Source organism: Herpailurus yagouaroundi, unplaced genomic scaffold (assembly GCF_014898765.1).
Source record: "Herpailurus yagouaroundi ecotype Mexico unplaced genomic scaffold, PumYag 28, whole genome shotgun sequence".
Lineage (NCBI taxonomy): Eukaryota > Metazoa > Chordata > Mammalia > Carnivora > Felidae > Herpailurus > Herpailurus yagouaroundi.
This window is the reverse complement of record NW_024412376.1, coordinates 129,290,155-129,309,669: the sequence shown is the minus strand read 5'-3', so window position 1 is coordinate 129,309,669 and position 19,515 is coordinate 129,290,155. Positions and strand designations below refer to the sequence as shown.

The window sequence follows — 19,515 nt, the reverse complement described above, 5'->3', positions numbered from 1 at the left end:
TAACCCTTTAACCAATATGGGATTTGCAAATATCTTCTCCCATTCCATCAGTTGCCTTTTAGTTTTGTTGATTGTTTCCTTTGCGGTGCAGAAGTTTTTATCTTGATGAGGTCTCAATAGTTCATTTTTGCTTCTATTTACTTTGCCTTTGGAGATGTGTTGAATAAGAAATTGCTGCAGATGAGGTCAAAGAGATTGTTGCCTGTTTTCTCCTCTAGGGTTTTAATGGTTTCCTGTCTCACATTTAGGTCTTTCATTCATTTTGAGTTTATTTTTGTTTATGGTGTAAGAAAGTGGTCCAGTTTCATTCTTCTGCATGTTGCTTTCAGGTTCTCCCAGAACCATACTATCTTGATGATTATAGCCCTTTAGTAGAGGCTAATGTCTGGGATTGTTATGTCTCCTGCTTTGGTTTTCTTTTTCAACATAACTGACTATTCAGGATCTTCTGTGGTTCCATACAAATTTTAAGATTGTTTGTTCTAGCTTTGAGAAGAATGCCAGTGCAATTTTGATTGGGATTGCATTGAATGTGTAGATTGCTTTGGGAAATATTCACATTTTAACAATATTTATTCTTTTAATCCATGAGCATGGAATATTTTTCCATTTCTTTGTGTCTTCTTCAATTTCCTTCATAAGTTTTCTATAGTTCTCAGCATGCAGATCTTTTACATCTTTGGTTAGGTTTATTCCTAGGCATATTATGGTTGTTAGTGTGATTGTAAATGGGATTAACTTCTTCATTTCTCTTTCTGATGCTTCATTATTGGTGTAGAAATACAACTGATTTCTGTGCATTGATTTTATATCCTGAGACTTTGATAAATTCATGTATCAGTTCTAGCAGCTTTTTGGTGGAATCTTTTGGGTTTTCCACATAGAATATCATGTCAGCTTCGAGAAGTGAATGTTTGACTTCTTCTTTGTCAACATGGATGACTTTTATTTCATTTTCTTGTCTGATTGCTTAGGCTATGATGTCCAACACTATGTCAAACAACAGTGGTGAGAGTTGACATCCCTGCTGTTTTCCTGATCTCAGGGGGAAAGGTCTCAGTTTTTCCCCATTGAGGATGATATTAGGTGTGACCTTTTCATATATGGCTTTTATGATGTTAAGGTATGTTCCTTCCATCTTGACTTTCCTGAGGGTTTTTATTAAGTAAGCATACTGTATTTTGTCAAATGCTTTTTCTGCATCTTTGACAGGATCATATAGTTATTATACTTTCTTCCATTAATGTGATGTATCACATTGATTGATTTGCAAATATTGAACCAGCTCTGCAGTCCAGGAATGAATCCTACTTGATCATGGTGAATAATTCTTTTGATACTGTTGAATTCTATTTGCTAGTGTCTTGTTGGGAATTTTTACATCCATGTTCATCAGGGATATTGGCCTATAATTGTTTTTGGTGGGGTCTCTGTCTGGTTTGGGAATCAAGGTAATGCTGGCTTCAGAAAATGAGTCCAGAAACTTTCTTTCTATTTCTATTTTTTTTGGAACAGCTTGAGAAGGATAGGTATTAACTCAGCTTTAACGTCTGGTAGAATTCCCCTCGGAAGCCCTCTGGCCCAAGACTCTTATTTGTTGGGAGATTTCTGAAAACTGATTCAATTTCTTCACTGGTTAGGGCCTGTTCAAATTTTCTATTTCTTCTAGTTTGAGGGTTGGTAGTGTGTAGGTGTCTTGGAAATTGTCCATTTCCTCCAGGTTGTCCTGTTTGTTGTCATAAATTTTTATAGTGTTCTCTGATAATTGTATTTCTGTGATGTTGGTTGTGATCTGTCCTCTTTCATTTGTGATTTTATCTCTTTGGGTCCTCTCTCTTTTCTTTTTGAGAAGTCTGGCTAGGGGGTTATCAATTTTGTTTATTTTTTCAAAAAACCAGCTCTTAGATTCATTGATCTGTTCTACTGTGGTTTTTTTTTGTTTTGTTTTGTTTTTTGTTTTAGATTCTATATTGTTTATTTCTGCTCTAATCTTTATTATTTCTCTTCTGCTGGTGTTGGAGTTTCTTTGCTGCTCTGCTTCTAGTTCCTTTAGGTGTGCTGTTAGATTTTGCATTTGGGATTTTTCTTGTTTCTTGAGTTAGGCCTGGATTGCAATGTATTGTCCTCTTAGGACTGACTTTGCTGCATCCCAAAGGGTTTGGACTGTCGTGTTTTCATTTTCATTTGCTTCCATATATTTTTAAATTTCTTCCTTAACTGCCTGGTGACCCATTCATCCTTTAGTAGGATGTTCTTTAACCTCCATGCATTTGGAGGCTTTCCAAATGTTTTCTTGTGGTTGATTTCAAGTCTCATAACGTTGTGACCAGAAAATATGCGTGGTATGATCTCAATTCTTTTATATTTATTGAGGTCTGTTTTGTGACCCAGTACGTGATTTATCTTGGAGAATGTTCCATGTGCACTCAAAAAGAATGTGTATTCTGCTGCTTTTGGATGAAAAATTCTGAATGTATCTGTCAAGTCCATCAGGTCCAGTGTATCATTCATGGCCATTGTTACTTTATTGATTTTTTGCCCAGATGATCTGTCCATTGTTGTAAGTGGAGTATTACAATCCTCTGCAAGTATAGCATTCCTATAAATAAGATTTCTTATGTTTGTGATTAATTGATTTATGTATTTGGGTACTTCAAGTTGGCAGCATAAACATTTACAATTGGTAGCTCTTCTTGATAGACCCTGTAATTATGATATAATGCTGTTCTTCATCTCTTGTTACAGCCCTTAGTTTAAAATCTAGTTTGTCTAATATAAGTATGGGCACTCTAGCTTTCTTTTGACTTCCAGTAGCATGATAGATGGTTCTCCATCCCCTCACTTTCAATGTAAAAGTGTCCTCAGGTCTAAAATGGGTCTGTTGTAGACAGCATATAGATGGATCTTGGGTTTTTTTTTTTTTCCATTCTGATACCTTATGTATTTTGATGGGAGCATTCAGTCCATTTACATCCAGAGTTATTATTGAAAGATACAGATTTAGTGTCATTGTGCTATCTGTAGGTTTCATGCTTGTGGTGGTGTCTCTGGTTCTTTGTAATCTTTGCAGCATTCTACTCACAGAGTCCCCTTAGGATCTCTTGTAGGACTGGTTTAGTGGTCATGAACTCCTTCAGTTTTTGTTTGTCTGGAAAAGCTTTGATCTCTCCTTATATTCTGAATGATAGGCTTGCTGGATAAAGGATTCTTGGCTGCATATTTTTCTTGTTCAGCACATTGGATATTTCCTGCCACTCCCTTCTGGTCTGCCAAGTTTCAGTGAATAGATCTGCTACTACCCTTATGTGTCTACCCTTGTAGGTTAAGGCCCGTTTGTCCCTAGCTGCTTTCAGAATTCTTTATCTTTGTATTCTGTCAGTTTCACTATGATATGCTGTGGAGAAGATCTATTCTTGTTAAATCTGAAGGGAATTGTCTGTGCCTCCTGGATTTGGATGTCCATTTCCTTTCCCAGATTAGGGAAGTTCTCAGCTGTAATTTATTAAAGGAAACATGCCCCTTTCTCTCTCTCTTCTTCTTCCAGAACTCCTATGATACAGATATTATTACATTTCATTGAATCACTTAGTTCCCTAATTCTCCCATTGTGGTCTAGTATTTTCTTATCTCTCTTTTTCTTGGCTTCATCATTTTCCATAAGTTTATCTTCTATTTCACTTAATCTCCCCTCTGCCTGCTCTGTCCTTACTATCTCTGCATCGTTTGTACCTCATTTACAACATTTCTTAATTCGTCGTGACTATTTCTTAGTTCCTTAATCTCTGCAGCAATAGGTTCTCTGTGTCTTCTATGCTTTTTTCAAGCCCAGCTATTAATCTTATCACTATTATTCTAAATTCTTGCTCAGTCATATTGTTTATATCTGTTTTGAGCAATTCTTATAGCTGTCATTTCTGCCTGGAATTTCTTTTGAGGAGAATTCTTCCATTTTGTCATATTGGGTAGTTTTCTGTCCCTTATGTGTTTTAATAACTTTTATGAATCCTGCACCTGTGAGCACTAATCTATCAAAAAGGGGTCATAACACTGTGCAGGGCCTGGCCCTTCAGGAAGTGTTTTTGGAGTGTGTTTTCTGCTTTCTGTTGTTGAGACTATGGTTGCTTTATCTCCCTACTCGTTGTGGTGGTTTGGACCTCCACCACGTGTTCTCTGACTTGTTCGTTGAAGCAACCCTGGAAAGTTTGTTTTTTTTAAAAAAAGTGGGGACTGGTGGTGGAAGAGGCTTTATCCCATACAAGGAGAGAAATGACAGGGGTGGGGAAAAGGGAAAGAAAAAAAAATGACCATGCAGAGAATCAGAGAAACTATACAGCTTAGTCCAGAGACAGAGAGGAAAAAAAAATAACGAGGGAGATACAGAAGAGGTGTAAAAAGAATAGATTAAAAATGTCTGCTTAAACAAACCAACAACCAGAATAACCAGACAAGAGAAGGGAAGAAATAAAAGGAAGAAAAAAAATGAATTTTATGCACATAAAATAAGAATTGACCAAGAATCAAATCAGAGATTGCAAAACCGCTGGGCAAATATCTGGCGGTGCCTTGGACCCGGTGGTTGCGCTGGGCTGGAGGAGGGGACCATCTGGTTCCGTCAGTGTCAACCTTGCTCTGGTAGATATGCAGTTACCAGACACGGAGGGGCGTGGTTTGGTGTAGGCGGGCTGCCTCCACTGTGTGCCTGTTGTCCATTCCCTGAATCCCCACCTTGTTGGTGATGGGGAGAAAAATGGCAACACCCCCATCTCTCTTCCACGGACCGGGTGTCCCAAAGCACTCTGTTCAGGCAGTCCTCACAGTGCCACACAAGTGCCAGTGGGCTGGTTCTGTTCCTCTCCACAGTCTCCCGCACCTCCCATGCACTCTGCTGGGATTCAAACCCAATGTCTTAAAACCCATTCCACATGCCCCAGTTCTGGGGTACTGTCACTCTGCCAGGCAGATGACAAAGGGCCTCTGGCTGGGGGGCGGGGGGGTGGGGGTTGCTGCAGGGTCTTTTGTCCTTGCAGTGGCTATTTCCCTTCCTCCCACAGCACACTCGAAGGAGAGGACTGCTCTCTCCAACTGTTCCCGGGGTAGGGGGGCTGGCTCCCCTCCTCCCCAGGCGCTCAAACAGGGTGGAGAAAGCCCCGCAGTTAGAAATTGGTTCTTTCTCCATTGTATCCGTTCCCGGGTTGATGGTTTTTGTCTTGTCCAAATACAATCCTACATTCCACAACCTTTCTTTCTCTTCCTTTTGTCTCTCTGCAGAAGGGGGCCCCTCCCCTCCAAGCCTACGCCACCCGTTTTCTCTCTCCCAGTTCACAATCAGGCACCTATGGCCTGCCACCTTGTCCCCGTGGGCCCCTGGAGATGTTTCTGTCACTCTGTAACCCGGATTCCTGGAACCCCAAGTCTTCTGGCCTCAATACTGCTGTGTTTGAGGGATGAGGGAACTTCGGGTCCCCCTGTTCCTCCACCATGTTGACCAACAAAATGCAATTTAAAACAAAAATTCGATAACTTTTTTACCTTCCTGGTTTCCAAAACTGAAAATAATTAATATTAATCCAACATCCTCACACACTGGTGAAAGGAACATAAATTGGCTCCATCTCTTTGGAGAATAATTCGGTGACAGAAAATGTAAAAGATATATTTTCTGATTTAGAAATTTTTCTACTTGGAATTTATTCTTATGTGTGCATGTGCCCAAAAGTATATGCACTCATATTAACAATGCTGTCTGATGGCTTTTTTTTGAGTGAGAAAAGTGCAGCAGTGGTCAATATGTAAGGAATGCTCCTACCTGTATTGATATTTGGGACCTGGGACACAGACTAGAAAGAACATTTCTTTTTATTGCACACATGTTCAGGTGTTACATTTCAACTTATTAATTTTCTATTTATTCTTTTAAAATTTATTTATTTTAAGAGAGACCAAGACAGTACACGTAGGGGAGGGGCAGAGAGGGGGGAGAGAGAGAGGATCCCAAGTAGGCTCTGTGCTGCCAGCCCAGAGCCCAATGTGGGGCTCAAACTCACGAAACTGTGAGATAATGACCTGAGCCGAAACCAAGAATCAGACACTGAGCCACCCAGGCACCCCCGAACTTGTTATTTAATTTATAGTAATGCAATTCATAATAGGATTTTTACTATCCAATATCCTGGCATTTTCACTAATCTCAGGTGGACAGGTTATCCAGGACTACTAAAATTTTAACCTACACTATATCACCCTTCTTAGAGATTTATACACAGCGGTGGCAATGGGGAGAAAGAAGCAGTTTGGGGCCCTAAACCTCAAAGCTTGTAACCATTTGAAGCTGAGACTTCTGGAGCTTGAGCTGGCACTTTCTCTATTTCATTTAAATTCACCTCTCTCATCTACCTCCTCAACCTAAAGCAGGTTTTCAATATTATCACATTCTAATTTCATGGCAGGAAGAGGGAGAAGATATGCATAGAAAGATAAAATGTGGGCTCCAGGGCTGTGGAGATAGCCAAGTTAGCGAACTGTAAGAGTAGAGGCCACTGAGAGAGAAATTCAAGTGAAGCTTGCATTTAACCTATCAATTAACTTCACCCATTGGCTCACACAGTCCATTTGGTGTTTGATAATAAATGGATTTCTTCTTTGGGATAAATAAGGAGAATGTGAGAGTAGAACCTTAAAATCTGTCTTTCCTCCTATAAACTACAATGTGAACAACTCTTACGCCCATATGGGAAATTGAGTCCTGGATTTATTAATTTAAAAAACAATTTTTTTTAAATTTTTAACGTTTATTTATTTTTGAGACAGAGACAGAGAGAGAGAGAGAGAGAGAGAGAGAGAGAGAGAGAGAGAGCATGAACAGGGGAGGCTCAGAGAAAGAGGGAGACACAGAATCTGAAACAGGCTCCAGGTTCTGAGCTGTCAGCACAGAGCCCGACGCGGGGCTTGAACTCACGAACTGAGAGATCATGACCTGAGCCGAAGTCGGACGCTTAACCGACTAAGCCACCCAGGCGCCCCTAGAGTCCTGGATTTAGAGACTGAGACTATATTTCTAACTCAACTAAATCTCTTAATTTGGATATCTCATCATTATCTAAAAATTAACTTGTCCCAAACTGAATTACAATTTTCCCCTAAACCTGTTCCTCTTACTATGATAATCCCTGTTTCAGTTATGGGCCCACCAATGACCTAGACACTTAAGGTAAAAATGCCATGATGTTTCTCCGAGCCTCGTTGAACTGAGGTGAGAGGAACTCCTGCATTGAACCACACACCTTAGACAACTCTGGATATCATACACACATGCACACGCATGCACACACAGACACACACTAACACTACAGGGAAGTTATGGGCACCTCTGTCATTCAGGATCTGACATCCAGACTGGCACCAGGTGAAATACTAGTATCTTTTCTCTTGATTAGTACCCTTCAGGTTCCACGAAAATGTTTCTCCTATCTCTTGCTATATATCCTTGAAACAAAAGGAAGCTACTTCTCCATATGGGGACGGTGTGGGGATTATGTGACTACTGACTTCAGAGAGGAAACTTGCTGTGAAGAACGAGGAAGGTTTAGTGGTAGATATGTCTAGGTAAATAAAAAGAGAAATTAACGAACTTGACAAATGCTTCTTCAGATAGCATGAACACAATGGATTCTTGTAATAATTATCACTTCTCATTAGTGCCAAGCATCCATTTTCTTGTTCTCTTGGTGCTTCAATTTGCATTTCCAGAGGTATTCCAGAATGAGTAGTATAGTAGCAAGTGCTCAAGGGAGCCTGTACTACATTTAGCAATATTAACAATCCGTACAGATTTTAAATTTGTATATATAAAGGTTTAGAGAAAACATACATAAAGTATGATATCAATTATTTACATTGGCAACCAGATGGATTATAAATGCTAGAATTATATTTGAAATTATGATATTCACTATCATTTGCATTTTGCGTCTGAACATAATAGATAATTCGGTTTGCTTTGGAAGGAAAATCTCTCCTAAAATTAGAAAAAGTAATCTTTCAAGTTTATTTAAATTCACCATTTTATTGAAAATATATTAAAAATTATATGTATTTTGAGTACAATTACATTTTAGTTTTCATAAAAAAAAACTTGCTGAACACTGATATGTACGATAATAATTCAATCTAGCTACCTTTGATATTTTGCCAGCATTGTTATATGAAAATCACAGATGAACATTATAGTTAATCTGTCAGTATTAGAATTATATTTTTCAAGCTAGAATAGAACATGCTTTACTTAATGAGTTGTTAGCTTTATTTATACCTTTTAAACATTCATGGTATGTTGGCCTGCACTGACTCACGCACTGGGACCTTAAAATGTGAGGGGCCAGACTGCTCTTTCCAATCCCCTCCCATTCCTTTGCCTCTCATAGCCAACCCCTCACCACTGCCTCTGGCTCGTCCAGCTCCTAAGTGCTTCTTGGATCTTTCCCCTCTCTGATATTTTTTCTTCCATGTTCTCATGGATTTAACCTGATTAATAACAATAGTCCTCTGGCTGGTCCATTTCTTCTAGTCTCCCTGTCCTCAAATCTATTTTTCACGATATCAAGAGTGGTTTTTCTACATATCAAACAAATGATGTTACTGCCTTGCTTTAAATACTTAAATACCTTCTTTTTTATTTAAAAAAATTTTTTTAATGTTTATTTATTTTTGAGAGACAGAGACAGAACATGGGCAGGGGACGGGCAGAGAGAGAGGGAGACACAGAATCCAAAGCAGGCTCCAGGATCTGACCTGTCTGCATAGCGCCCGATGTGGGGCTTGAACTCACAAGCTGTGAGATCATGACCTGAGCTGAAGTCGGCCACTCAACCGAGCCACCCAGGTGACCCAAATACCTCCTTTTTAAAGTGTTTATTTTTATTTTTGGGAGAGGGCAAGTTGGGGAGGGGCAGAGAGTGGGGGACAGAGGACCTGAAGCGGGCTCTGCAGTGACAGGCTGACAGCAAAGAGCCCAATGCGGGGCTCGAACTCACAAACCATGAGATCATGACCTGAGCCAAAGTCAGACACTCAAACAGACTGAGCCACCCAGGGGGGCCCCTAAATACTTAAATACCCTGAAGGCATGTTAAGTGAGATAAGTCAAAGAAGATAAATATTGTCTGATCTCACTTCCATGTGGAATCTAAAAAAGCTGAACTCATAAAAACGATGTGGGATGGTGGTTACCAGAGGCTAGGGAGTAGGGGAACTAGGGAGATGTTGTTTAGAGGCACACACCTGCAGGGTGCCTGGGTGGCTCAGTCGGTTGAGCATCCGAATTTGGCTTGGCTTCAGCTCAGGTCATGATCTCATGGTTTGAGAGTTCCTGCTGTCAGCACGGAGCTTGCTTTGGATCCTCTGACCAGCCCCCTCTGTCCCTCCCCTGCTTGCCCTCTCTCTCCTCTCTCTAAAAAATAAAAAATAAACACTTAAAAAATAACATTAATGCCATAAACTTGCAGCTAATAGATAAATAAGACCCAGAGGTCTAATACAAGTGATAATAGACAATACTGTATGATAAACCTCAAAGCTGCTAAGAGACTATATCTTAATTGTTTCCACCACAAAAAAGAAATTATACTTATGTGACCTGACAGAGGTGTCATGCAATGACATGGGGGTGGTCAGATTGCAACACACAACTGGATCAAATCAACACACTCTACATTTTAAACTTATAATGTAATATGTCAATTATATATCAATAAAATAAATTTTTTAAGTAAATAAAGTGAAGTTGGTAAATGTTTAGAAAAGAATATGGTGATTATTAGGAATCAGCACAGATAAACATAAGAAAAAAGTGTGTAAAACTAAGCCAGTTCCTGCTGGGGTAGTTGCAGTGGTGGTTGTAAGGGTGGTGATGGATAGAAGGATCAGACTGAAAATATCTCAGTCACTATAAGTATTGAGTCAGACTCTCAATGAAATCACAGAATCTCAAAGATAAAAAAAAACCCAAATACATAAATGCATAATCAGCCCCCAAATGACTTTTATGAATAAAATCTGAATTTGTTATCATGACAGTCAAAGACACTGCATAACTTCTGTGTTTAATCATCTGTCAGGAGTGCCTGGGTGGCTCAGTCGATTAAGTGCCCAAGTCTTGATTTCCACTCAGGTCATGATCCCAGGGTTGTGGGATCGGGCTCCTGTCAAGAATCTCACTTTCTTTCCTTCTTCCCCCTCCCCTGCTCTCTCTCTCTGTGTCAAAAAAAAAAAAAAAATAAAAAAAAAATCTGTCATTTTCCATATACCTTATTCTTGGTCATACTAAATTTTTGTAATAGGCTTTATTTTTTAGAGCAGTTTTAGTTTCACAGTAATACTAAGCAGAAAGCACAGACAGTCCCCATATACCCCCTGACCTCACACGCACGTCACCCACCCTAGCTATCAACACCAGAGTGGTATATTTGTTACCATCAACAAACCTACACTGACACATCATTATCACCCTAAGTCCATAGTTTAAAAGTCATGCTTGGTGTTGCACAGTCTATGGGTTTTACAAATGTAGAATGTGTCCACCATTGTCTTTTATACAGAAGAGTCTCACTTAAGAAATCCTCTGTGCTCTGCCTATTCATCACCACTCACTCTTTCCTAATCACCTGCGACCACTGATCTTTTTACTGTCTCCATTGTTTTGCCTTTCTAGAATGTCATACAGTTAAAGCGTTTTCCGATTGGCTCTTTTCACTTAAAAATATGCATTTGAGATGGTTCCGTGTCTTTTCATGGCTCAATAGCGTGTTTCTTTTTTGGCACTGAATGACATTCCACTTTATGGGTGTATCATTGTTATTTGTCCATTCACTTAACGAAGGACAGACATTTTGGCTGTTGTCAGTTTGTGGCGATTATGATGAAAGGTGCTATTAATATCCAAGTGCAAGTTTCTTTGTAAACATGTTTTCAACTCATTTAGGTAAGTACCAAAGGAGTGTGACCGCTGGATCATATTGTAAGAATATGTTTAGTGTGAGGTCGCCCCATCCTAGGCTCCTAGAGTTTTAAAATCCCAGACTTGTGCACACTGAGGCTCTAACAACTTGTCAATTACCATTTGGGTTTCTCCTCCAGTACCTTGCGATTCTCTGTGCCTTTCTGTCTATCTCTTTGAGGGCAGTGATTTTGCTCTGTGACCTCACTTCTCTGATGGATCTAAGAGTTGTGGATTTGTAGTTTGTTCTGCTTTTTACTTGTTTTTAGAACAGAGTGGAGACTTCTAAGCTCCTTAGATGCCAGACCAGAAAATTCCATGTCTAATGTCAGTTTTCTTAATGGATCCTAGTATCTCTCTTACCTCAATGCCTTTACACAAGTTGCTTTACTTGGCTGGGTTTCTGGATGGGCTACCAACCATCGATACTAATCTACACTGTGTGACAAGTATTTATTTTTGTTCTTTTCACTTAAAGATGGAAGCTGTATACCCAGTGTCTACCAAGAAAAAGAACACCTACCCAAATCAGCTTAAACTAAAAAGCAACTGTACTGGCTCATTTAATAAGAAAATACACGTGGTAGTTCTTGATTTAGGCTTGGTTGGAAGCGAAGGTTCAAGTGTTATGAAGAAGCTACTGTCTTTTCATTCTTAGACAGTATCCACATCTTAATAAAGATGGGGGCTCTGGATTTACTGTTCCTTTATACCAAATATTCATGCCACAAAATATTATGACTCCTTTTCTCGTAACATCAATCCCTTATCAATCCCCTGAAAAGTTCTGGAGTTGTCACTGTTCCTAAGTGCAAGGACTGTTCTTACAGGTCTACCTGGATTATGTTCTTTCTCCTGTAGGCAGGAGTCTCACATACAGAAAAGGGGACTCCACCAAAGTAAGGTACATGAACAAGATATAAAGGCCAAAGGTAAATTCTGTGGTTTGTAACCTTGCAGAGTCACCAAAATGTTCATAATAATGAATTTTGACAACCAGAAAAGGCAACTGAAATTACCCCTAACCTTATAATTTTTCTATACTTATTTTTTACACATACAGTTCAAAGTCACTGAAAATTTATTAACTCTCATACCTAGTTTGAACTGTCCACAATGACCTCTAACAAATATGTATCCATTAACAGTTAAGAAAATGGAATGTAAATTAGCAACAAACAGCTGTTGCCCTGCAACAATTTTGTTTCCTTCCCCCCCAAATTATCTTTAATATGATTCTGATATTATTTTTACATTTAACATTTTTGAAAAACAGAGAATTCTGGCCCAAAAGAGAGTAACTTTAAAACATATTAAAGGTTGTTTCTATTACCATAGAAACAAGCATAGTACCTGCTATTTAAAGAAACACTAACTTCTGCCACTGTCTCTGACTTGAATGTGAATCAGTAACCTTTCCACTATGTGTGATAACTTGATAAGAATTATCTGTCCAACTGTATTTTGAAAAGTTTAGACCATTTTTGACAGCAGGAGATAATAAAAACAACACCGCCCTGAAGGAATGTTGTAGATAAGATTATTTTCTGTAACACAGAAAAACTAAAATAAAGAGAGAATGCCTGGTCTGCCTCACTTACTTATCAAATCAGGGAAAGACTGAAAGGAGGAGGGGATCTCACCACCAGCTGTGTCTGCAGTCCTCTGCTTGCTCATAATTCCTTGACTCATCCACTCACCAAGTATTTACGGAGTGACTGCCTCTCAGCAGGTGTCATACTGGATACGCACTTCTTTGCATTCTTTGCACTTGTCTTCCAATTATTTCCTCCGTGCTAAGAATAGAACTATTATAATTCTTGCTACATGTTTCTTTTCTTTATGCATCTCTTGTGTTTATGATTTATTTTTAAAATTTTGGCAACATGCATAACCATGTGCAGATGAGGACAATATCCACAGAAAACCTAAAAGTTGACTCGATATCTAAGACAGGTTATACACTACAAAATTTACAAAAACAAAACTGGTACCGTATATAAGTATCTTTGATAGGGAACACGTTTTGATTTGTGACAAAATTCTAAAATGTAACCATTATATCAGGATTGCAAAAATCATCAAAGGACCAAAGCAGGGTAATTCATGAAAGAAAAAGCAAAAACAGCCAAATAAAATTTCAAAGCATCCACCTTGTTAATAATGAAAGGAAAACCAAGTAAAACAAGATGGAATTTCTGTGTATAATGTTGAAATTTTTAAAAAATGTTAATATTATAGGGGAGGCTGGATGCCTCAGTCGGTTAAGTGTCTGACTTCTGCTCAGGTCACGATCTCACGGTTTGTGAGTTCGAGTCCTGCATCGGGCTCTGTGCTGACAGCTCAGAGCCTGGAGGCTGCTTCGGATTCTGTCTCTGTCTCTCTGCCCCACCGCTCCCTGCTCTATGTCTCTCTCTCAAATATAAAACATAAGAAAAAAATTTTTTTAATGTTAATATTATATTTTGTAAGGTCATTGGTGAGAGGGGACCCTTATACATTGCTAACAGATACATTTTTTGTAAAGCAATTTAGCACATGAATTGTGAAATTTAAAATTTTTACATCTTTTGATTCAAATATTTTACTTTAAAGATAAAATTCCAAGGAAATAACAAGGGATGGGGGTAAAGATTTCTGTAAAGAATTCTCATTGTAGCATTACTTATAACAGTGATAAGGGACAAAACATTTTAAAATGTAGCTATGAGGGAATAGCAAATTACGTTATGATAAACTCATGAACAAAATGAAAAGTTACATTTCCTTTAAAATTTATTTATGAGTGATTATTATTCACATGGACAATTTTCACTACACAATGTTGTGATTAAAGTCCAATACAAAGGTATACTAGAGCTATAGATGTAGCTTTGAAAAAAATATATCAAAATGCCACTACCATTAATGATGAGACTTCTGTTGATGGTTAATTCCTTTTTTTTTTTTTTTTTTTTTTTTGGTTTTTAATAGTGCATTGCTTTATTGAGGGGGTGTCAGGAGGCAAGACATGATGGCAAGGAACAAAATCAATTAAAGGAAGTACAGGTACAGGAAGCAATAATGTTAAAATAGTAATAAAATGGATAACTGCAGTCATTTTAAGAGGACTCGACTCGTGGAAGATAAACTTTAATTGTTGCTGCAAGAAACATCTGTATGAAGTAGAAATTGGTTTCAGTAATATTAGTAGAGAATATGTTCTAGAAAGCGGAGGTAACTGGATACAAAATCCTGGCAGCAATTTAATAGAATAGTCCCAGATGATTAGGCTGAGGCCAACACCTAATGAAGATGAAAGCCCTGTCTGGTGGGAATTTTGGATGATACCTAGAGAAATATTACATTGTGCGTAAACCAAATTAAGTTGTTTTCACAAGTGTTGTGAAGTTACATATAGTAAAAGGTTTTTTATACATGCACTTCAATTTCACATCAAGAGTGGCATAGGATACCTAAACACAGAAGAGAGCATTCATGCAAGATATCTAACTCTTTGCTATAATAGTGCATACAATTCAAAATGATTACACTATCATTACGTCTAGGGTTTTCTGCAGCTATAAGGTGATGGTAATGGAACGTATGGCCCCCGGTATTGATATCTAAAAAGCAGCCATCACCTTCTTCTCTGTGTGTTCTCTTTTTACGTTTTTTCTTCATTTTTATTAATCAACACTGCTGTTGTTGCTGCTTCTTAGCAAAACTGGTAAAAACAAAATTATAATCATTGAACATAGCACTCTGGTAATCAAGACGTTTAAAACCTTCAATCTTCTGGGGCAAAGAAAGCACTGTGCAACATTTGGAACTCTTATTTACAAACAGCGTGGACACAGCTTTTCCTGGCTAGAAGACTTCTGCAACTTTCCAGGTCACGTCATCATAGGAGGTCTGACTTAAGTTCGTTTCAAAGCTAACATAAGAAAATTCTGGATGTGGAGTGATGTGAACAGTCCAATGAGTTCCATTCAATTTCATTCCATTCATTGAATACCCACAAGGATTGAACAGTGTGGCATCAATGACAGAACCCGGGGTCAGGTCACGAATTCTACTCTCAAGAGTGACATCCTTTGCAGTCGCACATTCTTTCATATAGAACTGGTCCATAACTGCTGGGTAAAGCTCACACTTGAATTTCCAGGGTTTGATCTGGCTGACTGATTACCTGAGTCTCTGGGAAATACAAAGTATACACGTACCAACAGGCAGAATGCATGTGTCCCATACAATATAATATGCTGCTCTGTTTGGGAGAATTGCATTAAGAAACTTTATTTCTTCCTTGAAATTCCGGTGTGGGTACCCTTGGTAAGAAGGTTTCATGAAATTCTTACAAGAATAAAAGAAGCTTTGAATTGAGTGAAACTCAACTGTAATCCCTAGCAAGGGGATGGTACCATGCCTTCAAAATGAAACGTCTTTTGGAGACAAACAAGCTGTGAGCACTGCACATCTTTCAAAAGTATGTCCCACTCGGGGTGCCTGGTTGGCCCAGTCGGTTGAGCCTCAGACTTCAGCTCAGGTCATGATCTCATGGTTCGTGGATTTGAGTCCCACATCGGGCTCTGTGCTGACAGCTCAGAGCTTGGAACCTGCTTCATATTCGGTGTCTCCCTCTCTGTGCGTCTTCCTGCTCATGCTCTGTCTCTATCTCTCTCAAAGAATGAATACACATTAAAAATTAAAAAAAAAAAAGTGTGTCCCCCTCGGATCTTGGGATGGTGTAAAGATCCTCAGATTCTTGGTTTGCGTCGGGCTGTTGCCTGGAGAACCAAACCTCCCGCAGCTTCTTGGTCCCCTCGAAGAAAGGTGCAGCTTCCATCACCATGAGACTGCGAACAACCAACAGCCACAGAAAAATCAACCAAATTAAATCTCTTCTCCCACTGCTGCCCCTGCTGCTGCAGACCATTCCAGCTGTGTTACTAAAGTTCAGGTTCCTATAATTTTATATTAAATTTAAAAAAAGGATTAATAAACACTTCCCAGCTTTTTTTGTTTGTTTGCTTGCTTTTTGTGAACAAAAGTTGAAGGTGAATCTGCTGGACATAGAGGCAGATACAGTTCGGTCTCTGGTAGGCTACTTTTCTGTTAAAGTAGAGTGAGAGCTAGCTAATATCGCTGGCCATACTGTGGAAGTTGATAGTTAATTCCTTCTTTTTTTTTTTTTTCTTTTTCTTTTTAATGTTTAGTTATTTAAAAAAAATTTTTTTTAACGTTTTTTTTTTAAATTTTTTTCAATATATGAAATTTATTGTCAAATTGGTTTCCATACAACACCCAGTGCTCATCCCAAAAGGTGCCCTCCTCAATGCCCATCACCCACTTTCCCCTCCCTTCCACCCTCCATCAACTATCAGTTTGTTCTCAGTTTTTAAGAGTCTCTTATGCTTTGGCTCTCTCCCACTCTAACCTCTTTCTTTTTTTTTTTTTCCTTCCCCTCCCCCATGGGTTTCTGTTAAGTTTCTCAGGATCCACGTAAGAGAGAAAACATACGGTATCTGTCTTTCTCTGTATGGCTTATTTATTTCACTTAGCATCACACTCTCCAGTTCCATCCACGTTGCTACAAAGGGCCATATTTCGTTCTTTCTCATTGCCACATAGTACTCCATTGTGTATATAAACCACAATTTCTTTATCCATTCATCAGTTGATGGACATTTAGGCTCTTTCCATCATTTGGCTATTGTTGAGAGTGCTGCTATAAACATTGGGGTACAAGTGCCCCTATGCATCAGTACTCCTGTATCCCTTGGGTAAATTCCTAGCAGTGCTATCGCTGGGTCATAGGGTAGGTCTATTTTTAATTTTCTGAGGAACCTCCACACTGTTTTCCAGAGTGGCTGCACCAATTTGCATTCCCACCAACAGTGCAAGAGGGTTCCCGTTTCTCCACATCCTCTCCAGCATCTATAGTCTCCTGATTTGTTCATTTTGGCCACTCTGACTGGCGTGAGATGCTATCTGAGTGTGGTTTTGATTTGTATTTCCCTGATAAGGAGCGACGTTGAACATCTTTTCATGTGCCTGTTGGCCATCTGGATGTCTTCTTTAGAGAAGTGTCTATTCATGTTTTCTGCCCATTTCTTCACTGGGTTATTCGTTTTTCGGGTGTGGAGTTTGGTGAGCTCTTTATAGATTTTGGATACTAGCCCTTTGTCTGATAGGTCATTTGCAAATAAATATCTTTTCCCATTCCGTTGGTTGCCTTTTAGTTTTGTTGGTTGTTTCCTTTGCTGTGCAGAAGCTTTTTTATCTTCTTAAGGTGCCAGAAGTTCATTTTTGCTTTTAATTCCCTTGCCTTTGGGGATGTGTCGAGTAAGAGATTGCTACGGCTGAGGTCAGAGAGGTCTTTTCCTGCTTTCTCCTCTAAGGTTTTGATGGTTTCCTGTCTCACATTCAGGTCCTTTATCCATTTTGAGTTTATTTTTGTGAATGGTGTGAGAAAGTGGTCTAGTTTCAACCTTGTGCATGTTGCTGTCCAGTTCTCCCAGCACCATTTGTTAAAGAGACTGTCTTTTTTCCATTGGATGTTCTTTCCTGCTTTGTCAAAGATTAATTGGCCATACGTTTGTGGGTCTAGTTCTGGGGTTTCTATTCTATTCCATTGGTCTATGTGTCTGTTTTTGTGCCAATGTTTATTTATTTTTGAGACAGAGAGAGACAGAGCATGAAAGGGGGAGGGGCAGAGAGAGAGGGAGACACAGAATCGGAAGCAGGCTCCAGGCTCTGAGGCATCAGCCCAGAGCCCGACGCGGGGCTCGAACTCACGGACCGCAAGATCGTGACCTGAGCTGAAGTCGGACGCTTAAGCGACTGAGCCACCCAGGCACCCCAATGTTTATTTATTTTTGAGAGTGAGAGAAACAGACAGTGTGTGAGCGGGGGAGGGGCAGAGAGAGAGGAAGACACAGAATCCGAAGCAGGCTCCAGGCTCTGAGCTGTCAGCACAGAGCCCCACGTGGGGCTCAAACCCACGAACCATGAGATCATGACCTGAGCTGAAGTCGTCTGAGGCTCAACCGACTGGGCCACCAGGCGCCCCCAAAGCTTATTTTTAAAAGTAACTTGTGGCTTCTGGTCCAGGGCTGCTGACTAAAAACAAATATTTTTCTTCTCTTACGTCAAGATCCTCATAAAGGGACAATAAAGAGAAAAAAGTAAAAAAAGAGTGACAAAGAGGCTTTCAGTAGACGGAACATTTATAAAACATGAATAAACAGAGGACAGCCATTCTAGAACTTACGGAGAAGGGCCCAGAAGTGGAGGGGGTTGACCTTCCAGATATACCATCTTGGTGTTAATTTTTAAAAGGGCTGAAATAGTCCCCATTTACTCCCACCTCTATGCAATGCAAACCCCACACAATGCGGTGTGATGTGGAGCTAGGAGTTTCTTTCCAATGAACCTGAAGTGGCTGTCTGTGCACAAACTGGGACAGTTGAGCATTTGCCTCGAAAGCAAAATTGTTCAAATTCTAGTCTTCAGAAACATTCCAGTTTCCTGCTTAATTATTCAAAGTGAACTCTGCCAGTTGACAGGTGCCACCCATCCACACAATATTGCCAGGCATTCTCAATACAAAATGATATTCAAGCATTGCTAGAAATTGAAGAAAAATCTGTAGCAAGACAAAGACCACGATAAACAAATAGAAAAAAATTACCACAGTCGGAATATCAATTATTGGAGAATTTAATAGAACATTTTTAATAAAGAATTTAACCCTAATGCACAGAAGTTTGAAAAGGTTTTGCAATCTCCAAAATGAGAACAGGGTGATGTAAGAAAGGAATTGCTAAATATTCTTCTGTTATACACAAACTTCCATAGACAATGACTGAAATGGATTAATCAAGAAAAATCAACTTAACGATGTAGAGATACAAAAAGAACAACGAGGAAAACAATTAGAAAATTGTAAAGTGGTTCTTTAATTCATACATTCTTTTTTTTCTTAATGTTTATTTCTGAGAGAGAGATAGAGTACAAGTGGGGGAGGGACAGGGAGAGAGGGAGACACAAACTTTGAAGCAGGTTCCAGGTTCTAAGCAGTCAGCACAAAGCCTGATGCAGGATTCAAACCCAACAACCATGAGATAATGACCTGAACCAAAGTTGGACACCTAACCAACTGAGCCACCCAGGTGCCCCTGTAAAATGGTTCTAATGAAAGACTGAAGAAAAAGAGGTAGTCTGGAAGACCACTGTTTTTGCTTGAAGCCTTTCTACACTGCTTGAGTTTTCAAAACCGTGTATTTCTATTACGTTGTTGCAAAATTTAAATGTTAAAAATTGCAGAAAAATGTGTTTCAAAACATTCCTTCTCAAAATAAGATTTCCAAACAAAAGTCAGATTTTCAAATTTACCCTTCCTCTATCACTTTAATGCTGAGTATGGAAAACAGAAACAGAAACTCATCTCTAAAGTAGTAACAATGACTTATTTTGTTGTTGTCATTGAGATTCTGTGGTCAAATGTGTACTCTGTGTGAGTCAAATATCGAGAGAAAACT

At 39.2% G+C, this 19,515-nt stretch overlaps 1 pseudogene; it reads right to left on the bottom strand.

Annotated features, from left to right (window-relative positions):
* Nucleotides 1-14,639: 14,639 nt before the first annotated feature.
* Nucleotides 14,640-15,919, bottom strand: LOC121036257 (S-adenosylmethionine decarboxylase proenzyme-like; annotated as a pseudogene).
* Between the last annotated feature and the right edge of the window lie 3,596 nt (nt 15,920-19,515).